The sequence below is a fragment of the Varroa destructor genome, unplaced genomic scaffold, assembly GCF_002443255.2.
Source record: "Varroa destructor unplaced genomic scaffold, Vdes_3.0 BEIS01000002.1, whole genome shotgun sequence".
NCBI classification, from domain to species: domain Eukaryota; kingdom Metazoa; phylum Arthropoda; class Arachnida; order Mesostigmata; family Varroidae; genus Varroa; species Varroa destructor.
This window is the reverse complement of record NW_019211455.1, coordinates 46,187,654-46,203,140: the sequence shown is the minus strand read 5'-3', so window position 1 is coordinate 46,203,140 and position 15,487 is coordinate 46,187,654. Positions and strand designations below refer to the sequence as shown.

At 40.4% G+C, this 15,487-nt stretch overlaps 2 protein-coding genes across 12 annotated transcripts in view; one reads left to right on the top strand and one right to left on the bottom strand.

Annotated features, from left to right (window-relative positions):
* AP-1gamma (adaptor protein complex 1, gamma subunit) overlaps nucleotides 1–15,487 on the bottom strand; it is a 221,034-nt gene that overhangs the window by 60,549 nt on the left and 144,998 nt on the right. The gene's annotated exons all lie outside the window — the stretch shown is intronic.
* The window catches only part of LOC111243898 (neuropilin and tolloid-like protein 2), a 64,012-nt gene continuing 62,201 nt past the window's right edge, over nucleotides 13,677–15,487 (top strand). For both annotated transcript variants that reach the window (XM_022790189.2, XM_086980043.1), the window contains exon 1: nucleotides 13,677–15,015. The gene's annotated coding sequence lies outside the window, so the exon portion shown is untranslated. The remainder of the gene's footprint in view (nucleotides 15,016–15,487) is intronic.

Sequence of the window (15,487 nt, the reverse complement as noted above, 5' to 3'; positions counted from 1 at the left end):
CAGATAATAAAGCAGTACTTACACGTTGTGAGCTTAGACTTCGTGGACGACGACTACATAAATGAATCCGGTCGCATCTGGCGCGTGCAGGCTTTCATTCAGGTTTTCCTGTCATTCATCGGGCGTTGGGGGGTCAGACAGAAATTTCGCGGCGATTCTGTGACCGTGATGGAAAGCACTTACTGCAATAGATATTCAACGTTTTGGCTCAATGGGAATAATCAGTGCATAAAATAATTCTCATGACCGTACGCGCAATCTGTTTAGCTCAGATGATAACAAAGTATATAGTTAGAGTTTTTACGTTGTCGTACTGTATCTACCAAAGCCAACAGAGGCATAAGTTTGATTACGAGCTATGTATGATCAGAGGGATGCTTCGAGAAGCACTTGGTTCAATTTTGAACCTTTTAAAAATCGACTATATGGGGTATATAAATATCTCGAGATATATATGTATGTAGGACGTATGTAAATAACGCCCGAAAAATCGGAAGATGCCGACGCTGTAGTTTCGACACAGAAGGGCGCAACTTGCCGGGGAGCCTGCAGTGAGGTAATATTCAGGCGTGCACGGCGTCACCTATATGCTACGTACATATCTACACTGCTGGATGTCAGCCTGAAGGGATCAGCATTTGGCCTTATCCAGATTGCTTGGTTAGTCAATGATAAATATTTTTCAGCATGGACACGGTCACTTGCAAACTATTAAGTGAATGATGGTTCTATTGATTTCGGCTTGATTTTAGATTGATGGAGTTGCCTTGGAGAAGGTGCATCGAGTAAGCCTTATGCAGCACGTACTTTCTGGGAAATAAAAATAAATTGTAGACCTACTGCATCCAACAGGTTAAAGATGCAGCTTCTAGGTGGGTTGATCCTGTAGCCTGTCAGTGATACGCTTCGATCAATTTCCGACTTGTTCGCCTTATTCATTTTTGTGATCTGCTGTACCGATCAGTCGGATCTGGGACAGCAAAAACACCGGAGGAAATAACACCGAGACAACGAAAAATAGATTCATAAATTATCGTTGTTTACAGATCAGTCGTTGCTTAATTAGTTAGTTTCTTTGTAGCATCAAACTGCCGAACGCCACCCGCTCCATTGAAACACAAATGATTAATATCTCATCAGTATTCTCTATTCGAAAGATATCTACATATGTCATTGCCGTCTATTCAACTCAACCTCACCCAATCATCAAACATGGACGCGGATTTGCCAATAAAAATGTTTTTTTTTTTTTTTTTTTTATCAAAATCATAAGAATGAGCTTGTGAACCACTAGCGTATTTATTATGGAATGTAGCCGTAAGCCATTTTGTTTACTGCATTCAACCCTGTGCTACATACGCACGTGCAACACAGGGTGTTGAAAAATATTTCAGCCAAGAGAACGATTCAATCATTGAAACCTTTTTTTTTTTTCTAATCTATAACGTAATTCAACTAAGTCGTTCTCAGCTTATCATTGTGACATTAAATGTTATAGTATCAGTACTGAACCCAAACGATCACAGAAATGAGGATCAGGTAAAAACGAAGGAGCGTTCGTCTTTACTCAAAATCGAAGAGAAATCACGACATATTTGTATTTTTAAATTGAAGTAGACATTTTGGAAAATCAGTTGAAAAAAACCATAGTTTTCGATTTGGTGCTAATATTTTTAATGCGTTAACATACGTTCGCACTATCCGCGCCACTATGCCCCTGCCAAATCTAACCGATGCACGCGCTTTAAATATATAGTAGGCATAATTTCCCCGTTACTTTATCTAGGGATTTATTATTTTCAATTCCAGATCAGCCCCTTCAAATCAACACTATCCATTGGGCGTGACCGTTTGAGCGTACCCTCACCATACAGCCCGTGCCTGCATATCAACAACAGTAACGGTTCCTGCCAATACTATAAATCATTGGGACATACCCCGTCCGTCTATTGACGTTAGCGTCCATTGAAGACCCGTGCGATAATGAACGCGCTCCTTTTCTTCCCTTGCAGCTTCTGTCTCGAACTTCCACAAGAATCCAAAATGAAGTATCAAGTTGTATTGGCTCTGCAGTTAGCACCAGGAGCTATGGAACCGCAGTTCATTAGTGGAAAATACGTAGCGTTGTCATCGTGCTACGTCCAACCCGTGCAGTCACTGATAGCGTCACCTCAACTCCCTCCCTGCTCAGGCACTGATTCTAATGGGTTCTAATAACAACGATAATAGCGACAACAACAACATCTCAGTGACACCGATAATATAATGAACGCACACAAAAGAACATTTCTATATAAACAGTATGGAGAGCATGCGGTAGCAGCTCTTCTACTTTTGCTCGAATCGACCGACTGAATAGGTGGAAATCGTATTCACAAACGTTCGTCTTTGTCTGTGTGTTTATGTTTGTATCTGTGCTTACGTGTCGATATTTGTAGGAACGCAGGCCCTGTGTCCAGCATTGCAATAGTTGAAAATAGTCTAGGCACAGAGAAGAATACACGAGGGAAAATTAGGGGAGAAGTAAAGTGAACGTTTGCGATCTCATTGTGGCTCACCGATAGCGGCCATAGGGTATCAGGGTTGAGGTTCTCGCATTGTCGTTGTGTGTTAGTGCGCGGGTGTCCATCAACCGAAACAATGAATAGATCTAGCGGTAGCCCATAATGACGAGCCTGCCTGGCAGACACTGCCAACACGAAGGGTAGCGCCGAAGCTTCAACTAACTAGATACATATAGCTAGATAGTTAAATGCATTTCTGAATAAAGTAATAGGGAGCTAGCGTATATATGTCTAACACAGACGAATGAGTGTGGCGGGACAAAAACCTGGTCATAACAGTTAAACCTTGGCTTTTCAATGCCCGTTTGTTCGATATACAGATATTATAGTGTGTATACTGCTACGTTCAGGTTTTTGAAATGTTTTATAGGAAATGCAGGAGGGACTGGTTATTACCGATGGCCTTGAATCTTTAAATAATGCACCTAATAATAAGAAAACGACACATTGGACTTAATGAATCCTGGGGGTGAGAGGGAGAGCACTGGGTGATGTGTTGTGAAATAGCCTAATTGATATGTGGATGTGGGCTGGGTTCTGGGTCATGCTTTGGTTACAGTTAGTTTCCTGTTAATAGTTATCATCTCGTTGTTCTAACTATGGGAAGTTGATTTTTTCAGAAATGCGTAATCTACTGGTCTCTAAAACCGCTCGTAGTATGCAAACGTCTTTTAACACAATGAGAGTCTTCGTATCATACTTGCATATATTATATATATATATGTATGGACACTATTGACTGTGCCAGATTTTCTATGGCAAAAACCGAGCGTTACAGTTCTATGTCATATCGATATCTTTTTAACCTCGTACTGAGTAGTTTTTCACTTGGTTCTTTCATATATTTTAGCTAGCTAAGTTTAACTAGCTTCTTTTGTATGAAGCACCCCTCAGAGTCACCCCGTTAAATATAGCATCAAAGACTCACCCCTCACTGTGAGTCCAACCAAAGTATAGTTGATTATTCATATCTGTGGTTTCCTCGACCAACAATGCGGAACGGCAACCATGAAAGGTTTGCTCCACTCTGTATATATATCTTTGCCTAACTTCAAGTTATTTCACCGTGTTAAAGTGCACCGCCTGATTCCAACAAATGATGGGCGCCGACTTTCGAAATATCTCAACTTAGTAGAGAAACTGAACAGTAACATGCTAGCCTGACACGGTTTGCAATATTCAGCATTCCGTAACATACTATACATACTTCCGTCAACTTTAGGATATTTGAAAATATTTGGTTAGCTAGCTAGCTACATACCTTCATTCGGTTTATTTCCATGTAAACTCATCATCCGCCACCCTCACTTTCAACAACTTGAGCTATATCGTAGACTATACCATGGAAGTCGTTTGAAAGCGACACATTTGGAATAGCCGTTGATCCACTAGCCACTTGTCACTGACCCGGATTAAAATGAAAAGTTTCTCTAATTTCCGTCTAACTTCGGTCTCCACGACCCGCGTAAGTGCCACTGGGTATCTCGGTGTGCATGTATCTCTGAGTTCTATGCCGTACACACCCAAGTTACCAGCAACTTGCTGCATGATATCGAATCGGCCTATAGCTCGCACATTCTGCCATAATCATTAAATATCGAACATTCAGTTTTAGTTTTGGCACCTTGCTAAATTTGGAGTTAAGCTCAGTGTTTGACCTTTCCTACAATGACGGCTCGTTGTCCAAATGTAGTAGGGGAAAAACAAACGCCTAATAACTATTTAAAGACAACTGTAAAGTAGAACATAGAACGGATAAAATATGCCTGGTGAGGCACCGGCGACGTAGAGGCAAAAAGCTGTACAACATTAATGTGGAGAAAATTTCTAAGAATGTGTTTTTTTTTTTTTTTTGCTGTGTATCTCGTTAAAGCATGTACTTTCTTAATAATTTTTAGTGAGAATAACGATAGAGCCAAGAAAACAGTTGATTAGCCCTGGTCCTCGGCAACGCCAACGGCAAAAGCATGTCTCTTTTTTTCAACGATTACGTAAAATAATGAAAGGGTTACAGCATTGCGACGTTCCTCCAAAACTAAATCACCATAAAATACTTTAATCAATCATCTATGAAAACAATCCAAATCTATATCAGTATATTTGATGTTTGGTATCTATCTGCTCATGCCGGCGATGCCTTTTAACTCTTTAAACATGGGTAATTTACGATAGAATTAATTGAACGTTGCAAGCAATTCACCATAGCACCTCTATGATATTTATTTTTTTAAAAAAACAAACCTGCAAAGATGTTATTGTGCATTGAAGATTAACGGCGTATACTTTTTCTATCAGATGGGTATACTTTTCGCTGAGTTGCTTTCTATAATATGTCAAATGTATGAAGCTCATTTGTTTGTTATGATGCAACATTGTTCATGACGATACGAGATCTGTTCACATATATAGGTAAGAACGCATGAGATACGTTTATAACGTGTACAACATAAATATGTGTATCTATATATAATATTTCCCTATAAATACATACACAGGCCACGTATAAACGATTTGTTTTCCCAGCTCAATAATGCGGTGCCGATATTCATTGTTCCCAAAAGGTCGACATTTAAGAACAAACATTTTTGGAAAAGACGTAACTGTATAGGACAAGCTGCTTCGACGCAATTTTGTGTACCTAAGAAAGGCTCTGGGCCTTCCAGATCTATCCACTAAAAATAACTCACAGTAATAGGCAAAAAATTTTCATTAATCAAGCATGACATTGAGCTTCAGGAAAAGATCGCTTTAAAGCATTTTATTGCCGCCGGAGATCTACGAGTATCTGCGGATGGCGGAGACTCTGCCCTTCATTTGTTTCGACATAAACGTTAATGCGACAAACAAAATGCGGAAATAAGCTTTAGTTACGCGACATAAGAACCTGTTTTTTTTTCTTTCTTTTTTTTTTTCCTAGAAATACGAATAAAAAGTTTCGTTCAAACTCTCGTTGATTTTCCTGACTTTCTGGGAGGTAATCCCTACCACTGAACTATCCCTTACCGTCGCGCAATATCCGATATCTTCGAATACAACAAACTGTGTATTTTTAGTCGATTATGTCAGTAGGTATGTGTTATGGTTGATGGCCCACATTTCCACGTACCTATTGTGATGTCAAGAAATAAAATCAATAAAATAATGAGTGGCTCGTTTGTCTTGTCAGGACATTTAATTGTACCTAAAAGCATTAGGCCATTACTTTCCAAAATTGAATCCATTAACTAAATATAACCGTAATGCCAAGTTTTTAATTACGAAATTTCACTTTGAGAATAACCAATTAAACGTACTAAATTAAAACTCTTTTCTGTTTGACTCATCATCATTAGTTATTTTGAAGATCCTGTATAACAAATATGTAACACTGCCTTCACTTTTTCAATCGAGGCAGTGTTTCTCATACAATAACATACATATCGAAGTAACAACTACTTTCAAATAACTTTTTTCATATATATATATATATATATATATATATATATGTAGGTATACAGTATATACGCGCATTTTGGATAGAATATATACTTGTCTTTCAACTTTTAGCAGTAAAATAAATATCGGTGTCGTCTGGCCTCATTGAGAAGATATGTTCCATTTACTGAGCTGTATTAACTGTTCAAGGATTGATCCCCGACATCTGAGACACTCTGGATCCGTATGTACGAGTCAATGGTTAAGATAATGATGAAAATTTCGATTTATTTAGCTTCTGAAGTATCGTTTGTGACGCTTTTATTTCTCCGAATTTCGAAAAGCTATGCCCAGATCAAAATTGGCATGACCTCGTGAGGCTTGAGAAAAATGGCCTCTGGTCATTTCCATTCAATGCGTAATTGCCTCATACGTTGTCATATCCACTGTATAAATGGCGTATAGTGCAAGGCCATGACGTCTTTTTGATACCCATAGACACATTGCGCTAATAGCTGGGTGAAATTTTCATTCGGTATTATTAACGCGTACATAGTAACGCGGCAGCTTTTCTAGTCGGAATTGGTCATATGTAGAAATATGCTCCTACGTATCACATAAACATGTAGCTATAACAATGAGATAATTTTTGAATGGGCATGGATAAGCTTTGAAAATTGAAAGACGCCCACATCGAACTTTAAATAGTGGACAAAGTTTATTCGCGGACGCTGGTTTGATGATGGGCACTGATGACAAGACAGGTTACAGCCACCTTAAACGTTAGGTGATACATTGAGAATCAAGTTATTATTTTGGATCTTTACAGCTGTATAGGAATAGCATAGAATCGATCTATCAGATTCTATTTAGATTACCGGGAACAATTTGGGTCTAGCTAGATATTATTTAGACATTCATAGGATTATAACGAGGCAAAACAATACGCCATCTTTCTTCTAGCACAGCTTCTCTTGCTTACGCTATTAGGTTCGTTCGTTCTTGCAATAGATGTCCTATTTCTTATTATTTCAACGGAGGTGATATTTAGGCTATCAAGAGGGGTTTCTCGATTATCAAAAATGTTTGCCTCACTCTGTATACAGATAATATAATACTAGAGTTGTTTTTTTTAGAATGAATTGTAACCTGCGCCTGACATTATAGACGATCACCGTCCTGGCTCATGGTAAGATGGTAACATTTTTTTCTTTTGTTTCAGCTAGCATTTATATGCGAAAAATAAGAATCGACGTATAAATATATTATTACATGTTCTGTTTATTTGCTGAGCAAAGTACACACAAACCCTGAATATTTGATACCTTCCTTATCCGCTACTCAGTTGACCTTACCTAAAACCTATAGCAAATGGGCTATTATATTTAAGCTGGGTTGATACTTAATGATAGTGCTGTATTGGGATTATTATCCAAAATTACATCGCTTTTTAAATATCTTTCCCATATGGCTCCACCATTTGCATTAATCGTGTTCGATATCTGATCGCCGTACCTACTTCGACGCTGTAGTTTCCAACAAACCAATTGCTAACTTGTCTTTTTTCGTAAGTTCACAAGCAATCTCTTAAGAAAGTACCATACTCGATTATATGAGAAGAATACGAAAACATTCACATGTCTAGAAACCTTTCGTGCAGAGTTAAAAAGTCTGAGAGACCTTTACCAGGTGGATATATAACAAATTCTCGATCGTTGTTCAGGTCAGTGGCCGCAAAGGCCATCATTTTAAGGCTAGAATTTGCATAAACTATCTACTATACTAAATGAAAACAAACAAATCGGCAACAAACCTACGCACGTACGTGCGTAAATCCCCCCCAATAAAACAAATAAACAGGCTATTCCGTTCATCCTTCATTCTGTTCAAACTGTTATTGGTTTATCATTTTTGAACAGAAGTATGAAGGGTTAGGATCATTCATTTGCGGTATTTCGTTCATTCGATAGCAATTTCTGTGCTTTCGAACGTAGCACCATCATAGAGAAGTCATAGACCTTCATTGTCCTTATGTAACCTGTCATTCTTGCAATAAACGGCTAGTACCTTTTGTGTTAGAGATATCGGGGTCGTCGTTTCGCTTCTCTGGTGTTCATGCTGCCAAAAAAAGGAAAGCTGATCGATTTTTGATTATTTGATTTATAGTAGCCTACATAGTTCTACTGGGAGCCAACTGGCCCACTCAAAATTTTGTGACGTCCTTAAAATGCTTTCCTCGGTAGCGACGTCTTTCGTTCTGGATATATATAGCATCAAGATATCGAAGTCTTCTCCTAAACCCATTGAGAAGACGCAATAGAACGAATGGTGCCTTACCTATGCTCAGATAACGTTCGAACACCCAAAACTACTTTTGCTAATCCCACCTATGCAATGAGCCTTTTTGTGCTTATTGTTGTCCGCAGTCGTCATCTCGGAAACCCAGACGTTTATCATAGTTTCTTGCGTCCTGCATAGTATATCATGCTCAAGATTACACATGAAGAAAGATATATGCCGTTAAGGTTATACCGCTATTAAACACTATGATTCATTGTGTCCATGAGGGCTTGGAAAACCTAAACAGGCTGAACAGTACAACGCAGCGAGGTTACCCACATTATGCTATTCATGTATTGCTCTTGTCGCCAAGCAGTAAAACCGGTCTAGACCAGGTGGGAAATTGCAGCTGGCGATTTGTCATATGGGCGCTTTCAGAGACAGTCTTCAGCCTAGGAGGGGTTATAAGAGAGATCTCCCAGATGGAATCTGAAACTACGGGCAAACTGAGGAAACCTAAAAGGGGATAGGCTCAACGTAAGGCGCAGACAGCAGAAGTGCACACGGCGTCAGCTACGTATCGTAAAACATTCATGAGAGAGACAAACGAAAACGACTCCAATACCTTGTGGGTATCAAAGGTACAACACGTCGATGTGTTTCGAGACGACGTGTAGCAAAGGGCCGAGATAAATCATATGGCTGGCACTAACAAAACGACATATGACTAGACAGGTTTGTCGCGGCCATTACGCCAAAAGTAAGACACACAGGCGACGCATAAGGCTGGCGTTGGGCCTTCTACGGCTTTTGGTGCGTACAAACACGCCGTATTGTACCTGATACGAACATGCTTACCCGTCAACATAATGCATTCGTAAATGGTGTAAAAAAAATTGATGCCCATTATCATCATGGATCAGCCCAATATGGCTAGCTTGACATTGCATATGTCAGAATTAGAGAAGGCCACCAACAAAAGTTCGATTCAGACTGGCGGTACCGGGTTACTTCATGATACCCTGGCTATTCAAAAATTTCGACAATTGTGTGTCGTTAATTTTTGGACTAGACCGAGCGCTCAAAGCAAAATTAATAAACTAACAAACGTAAACCGTTTCTACGTCAATGTCTACGACCCACTGTGCAATGTCACTACAGCGTAACATGCCTGCGCAGACGATATCTTCATGCAGACGAGAAAAATATGTAAACAAATAGTCCGTGTGCAGGCGTATGAGGGTGATTGATCCAACAAAAAAGCTGTATCGACTAAGCGAGAGAGAGAGAATTGCTCATGTCTGCTAGTAGTGGCCAGAGGAGACCATTGCTGTTTCATACGCGATCCCTAAAACGCGGAAGAGGACGCAAAATGCGCATTATGACCTTCGCTGGACGTAGTAGCGCTAAACGATATAGTCTAAAGGGAAAAACCATAGCTGGATTGCTTATGACGTTGTTACCGCCTGCCGAGATTTACCCTTGCGGACTTCGCTTATCACCAACATTTAGCTTTCCCCGTTGCTTTTGATTCGCGCACGCTAAACTCTATCTGTTACCCTAATTTTTCAACACTTGCCACCCTCTTTGTAATCGCAGACGCGGATCCCTTGGTGAATCTCGACGCTGAGGCTTGCTAAAACTGACCAACTGCATAGCTGGATAGACCCGTGACTGGCTTTTTTGCAAGGATGAATGTGGGAAAGCAGGAGGCTGCAGGCTGGGCAAGACATGTACGCCTACATTCGGCTTTGTTTGCGTGACTGCAGGCTCTGCATTTCCTGCTGCTATTTTTCCTTCGTAGGACGAGCGACAGCTTCTACAATCTTTTGGTCGGGTAGAAGATCCCACCAGAACGAATTCAAATCAGATCAGCCCGTGCTTTCCGCGCCCGCACCAGGCTCGAGCCTTCGCTTGTCTCCTGAGTCATAGCAGCATGGATGGGATGAAGAGCTCGAGATAGTGGCAGCGATACGTACTGTATAGAAGCATAAAATGGCTCGTCTTTAAAGCTGACTGAGGCATGTTTTAATTCATCAATGAGACGACGACGACGACGACCGTGATATCACTTGTTGAAGAGAGCAATGTTTGGCCGGGATTGGGTACATAGAGCCGGTGACTGGAGAATGAGGCCTTTTTCGGTCACGTATTTATCGTGTGTTGAGACGTTAATGTTTGGTATCGTTGTGAATTTAATGGTAGGTATATGCACAAGTGGGGGAGCTTGGATACGCTGATAGATTTTATATTTAATATTTTAATAATTTATATATAATTGAATTAAATTTGGCCATAGGTTAATTTATGCTAGTTGAATAGAATAGTTGAAGCAGGTTATAGCATGACAGATCGGTTAAATCCATTTCAAAGATAGAGAGGACAATAGAGTTTATACAACAAAAGCGCTAAAATCAAACGAACCCTACTAGTCTTCGCTAGTTCTATATAGTACATATAGTGTGTACATATAGTATATAGACATATGTACTATATACTATATGTACACATGTATATATAGTATATAGTTTTTTTACTCTGGATCATTACTGTGTCATTCTAACATGTATCTGGATAGCAAGCAAATGAAACATCTGCTGCTTACGTGGCACTACAGACGAGCGATCGTTTTACGATAGCATTCTGGCGGAGGAGAAGCTGATTGTTGACGATCATCTGAGAAGCAAAGAACAATGATCGATAGATCCCCGAATTAGATGGATAAATAGAGTGTAGACATACTGGATAGACCATAATCATATTTGTAGAAAAGGACTCGTAGAAAGAGTAATGAAAGGCTCATTTAGGCTGAAACGGACATAGTCAAAAGTTCTGATGTAGAATATAAAGCATGATGGTAAATTGGGCTACCAGTACTAATTCAAAGCGCCATTGCGTCAAAGTGATTGATAGAAACTAAGCGGTAAAGGCCAACTTTTCAAATTTGAACTCTATTATTGTGACACGGCCGGCGAGATATGCTCTGTCATTTGAAATATAAGGACATACGAGTGTATGTAAAATATCTAGCAAGCCATTAGTATGGCCACATGAACCGACCGGTTAAAAGCGTCGTTGCTTGACCGTCTCGACGGATCGGTTATGACAAAGTGAACGACAATTCGCGGATGCAAAATCGGGTCTGGACAAAAACGCCGCAACCTCTACCTAGGCAAGCGGCTTTTTTTCTCGCATATGGCTTTTCTTAGGCAATGTCGACTTGTTTGATTCTGTTTGTTGTCACGCTGATAGCAACTGGACCAGCAAATCAAGGTTTTAACGCGTTTTATCGAACAGTTTATCTCATAGAAAATCTGACCCGTACGCATACACCAGATAACATGCGACCTACTCCTGAAAAAACGTCGGCCTAAAAATAGACACTCATTAACTTAGCTTATATACAATCAAAACGTCTCTTTTACTAAACACTTAATGTATCGTCTTAGTTTATTTTACGGTCTCGTTTACAGCGTTTACCAACTTAACTTCTGTGAACTTCCCTCCTTTTCATTCAAGTGCTCATTCGAAAGCAGGCACTACGCTAGTTAGTCACATCAGGTCGCTGCGGCAAGTAAACAGAATATCACACTCGGACGAAAGAAGTACGGGCTACCAGTGGATCATTCACGTTAGATTGTTGTAGGCATACTAGAAAAAAATATTATCTAGATCATGACAGAATAATAACAAGGGTTAATGGCGTTGATAATCCGCCAGCTCGTTTTGTCTTTCAGTTCCTATTTGTATTACTCTCGTTCGTACGTGCCGATACGAGAATCGTTACTGCGTTGTAAATAGAAGACGATTGCGTGCTAGATTACCTCAGTTATTTTTTTGCAACATAAAAATTGCGAACTAAGAGCATCAGCATAAATTCAGACAAAGTCGTTTTTGGGTTTAATAGATAATTTCTTTAGTATTTCAAATTGCTTGGGAAAATTTAAATGAAATAATATAATAGAGCTTGTAAAATAGTGATGACATCAATTCTATAGGCAGCGAAAGGCTAGAGTAATATAAACCGCAGATTTCAACAAATGTATACGAATTACATCTATAAGAGTGGGTACTGCGACTAAATTGATCGATACCTTGCCGTAATAGTGGTAACTTATTATTGATCTTAAAAGCATGTTGAGCGATCTAGATTTGAGCAAGGCATACAAGGTTACAAAAGCCTATCGTAGAAATCTTCGTCAGCTACGAGAAAGTTCGTCGTGCTTTCAAATATCGTCTTTAAAAATAGCCCTCTAAGGCGGCCTACACCCCAATCATTGAACTATTGTTTGAAAAGAGCGCATTCGACAGTCTTCAAAAGAACCTTGGACTATGCCAATGCCTAGATAATTGCAGCATCTACCTTACCAGCCTTTCACCACTTGCCCCTCTGATAGATACCTCAATAAATAAGGTAGATGTACATCCAGTTCTTCTATTCGGACCTATGATGAAAGAAGTGAGCAGAATCAGCTGACAGTTTTGGTTTTGCAGGGGGAAGCCGAACGCATGAATAGTCCAAAGGGTCGGTTCTTTGATACAACAAGGTCGCACAACAATAACGCACAGATATACATAATAAACTTAATCAGTCTGAAGGTTTCTTCTCAACACGCTGCCGAGCTATCAAAGGCACACCAATGTGCCGTTTTGCCGGCATTCATCTTCAGGCTAGCCAGCACTGAGCAAGTTCCGGATTTGTGCCTTCGACAGTGGCTGGCAAGCCAACAATGAGTTGCGAGTGGCCAGAGTTCTCATATACTAAGCTTTTTTAGAGCCATTGCTTTATCTACCTATCTACTTATCTTTTTGAAAAACCAGCGCTAATCTTCCAGCTGGACGGCTAGCTCAAAGGCAAGTCCACCTCAGAATCCAGGCGCCTGGTTTCTTCGGTCAAATGTTTTAGTTCGACTAAATGGGTCCTTTAGTGGTTGCTCTATTTATGATACCTGTTCTAACCGATACCTTCCTCAGTTCTCTATCGCAATCTTTCCATATCCGGTGGTACCTGCCGCGCTCGATTACTCCCGTTAGTTTAGAGATCAAAGGAGTTCCTTTGCTTATTATGCGAATCAGGTGAGTACAACGGACCATGGCAGGGTATGTCATTCAGATAATGTCTCCTCTGACGTTATCAATGCGTTCTTTCCCACTATTTTGGTACTTAGAGTCATCGTGCCCGCTTCAAAGCAGAAGCACACGGGCACCCTCAGTCGGAATAGGTGGACATCGCCCCAAGCCATCGTCTATTGCCTTCCTCTTTCAGTTATTCTAGATCTGGATCTATACTTAGTTCGGACGTTACCCTCCTTCGCGATGTCGTTCTTTCCACTCCTAGCTGTTACCCTTTCCGTCGAAGTACACTCGTTCGGGTAGCTTGCTCTGATCTGCGGTTCAGAGTTCTTCGAGATACATGACGACAAAGCGTCTCTGGCTGAATTTGTAATTTTCGTGTGCTCGTGTCCAGCGATCTGTTTCTCAGTTATAACAAAATCCAGCCTATCTTCGGTCTATGTAGGTCGGTAATTTGGCTACGATGTCCAAATAAACCTATGGGAGCGCGGGCCTGCTACAGGTCACCTGTAGATTATGTGTGTCTTAATGGTATTGGCGTGGGTTTAGCGACGAATCATCGACAAGGCGATACACTGCGGCGCACTTGTTAGTTAGACTCCATTGCAGAAGCTGATAATCAAGTGCGGTACATTTGGTCGATGGGGATCAACGCATCGGGTAAGAACACGTCACGGTAGCGCGTATCTCGAACTTGCTAAAACCTTTGGGTTATCGAAACGTACATTGTGCATCGGCGGTGACGTCGTAGAAGATTAGGCTGACTTGATGCGTTTGGCTGTAGCAGACGAAGATCTTCTTCGCTCGAGTAGTGCGGAAAAAAATCTCCTCAGGTCTCCGGAATCCGTTTATATCAAGTACTGCTTCTTGCGTATTAAATGTGCTATGCTGAAATAATCCGATCATGCTGGCACACTGAGGCGGCATGCGTTGTTTAAATACATATTATTGTCGCACATATATGTCTTCATCATTACTCTAGTTTGTTCGTTGAATGTGGTACCCTTCGGGGGTTAGGCGTAGTTCTAGAGTTTGTTTTTGGTGAGATGCCTTGGCTGGTGCTGGAGGTGACGAGTACGAAGTGAATTTTACGTCGAAAAAAGTGGCCGCTAGAACATTATAATAAAGAGGACGAGTTAGTCGCTCGAGGTGGTCAAAAAAATCTAGGGGAACCTGTAGGAATTGAATGCGTGACGACGGTGATGAAGTGCTGTGTCATTTAGCTAATTAGCTATGAGAGTGAGTGCGCAATTTTACAAAACAAAGATAATTAGAGAGAAGCAGCGAACCAAAAAAGAAGTAGTAGGTTAAAGGAACACGCAAGTATAAATTCAGTACCCGCTTGTCCGTTCGATTTGTGCGGTTGGTGCGCATTTGGTTGCAGACTCTCTGGATACCTATACGAGATCTCCTCTAGGAAGCTTTTTCTTCAAACAAGACCAAGAACATATTGAATGACACGATAAGCTTACTGTACTAAACTAGCAGGAGCAGCGAAAATAAACTAACATAATACAGATAGAGCAAACACAAAGCGAGAGGGCGAAATAGTGTGAGTGGTAAAAAACACTTGTTTAAATAGACGAATAAGCAAAGAAATCTATTGCGTCGACGTCATATTGAAAAACAAGGATTCAGGATCACTAATGGAACCATTATTAGTGGCGCTGGAACACCCGCACAGGTTCGTAACTAGTCAAACGTTACATGCATGTTGGAAGAATGGGGCTTCAAGGTTGGAAGAATAAAAAATATGTCTACAAATAGATCGATCGATGAAATTTATAGGTGTTTCGCATTTGAAATTTGACGGCAAAGTTTCGGGTTATTAAGTGCGCTTTAGAATTAAGGCTTTTTCTTTGCAATTCTCTATGTGACTTACCTTTGATTTCGTCAATACGCATTCACTGATAGGAATAGTTAGTGCGTATTGTGACACGTTTTCCGGTCTAGATTTTTAGGTGTCTCGGACTGGCATTTGCGGAATATACCGGGCTGTAATGGCAAGAGAAGCAGTGGCCATATTTGTACAGCCCTTATCTACCCTAATCTTATATATATTGCTGGTCCAAAAGTTCGTGTTCGAAGATACCGCATTTATCAGTTCGCTTGCAGCATTTAAAACGCCTACATGATAATAGTAATGTAGCAAACAA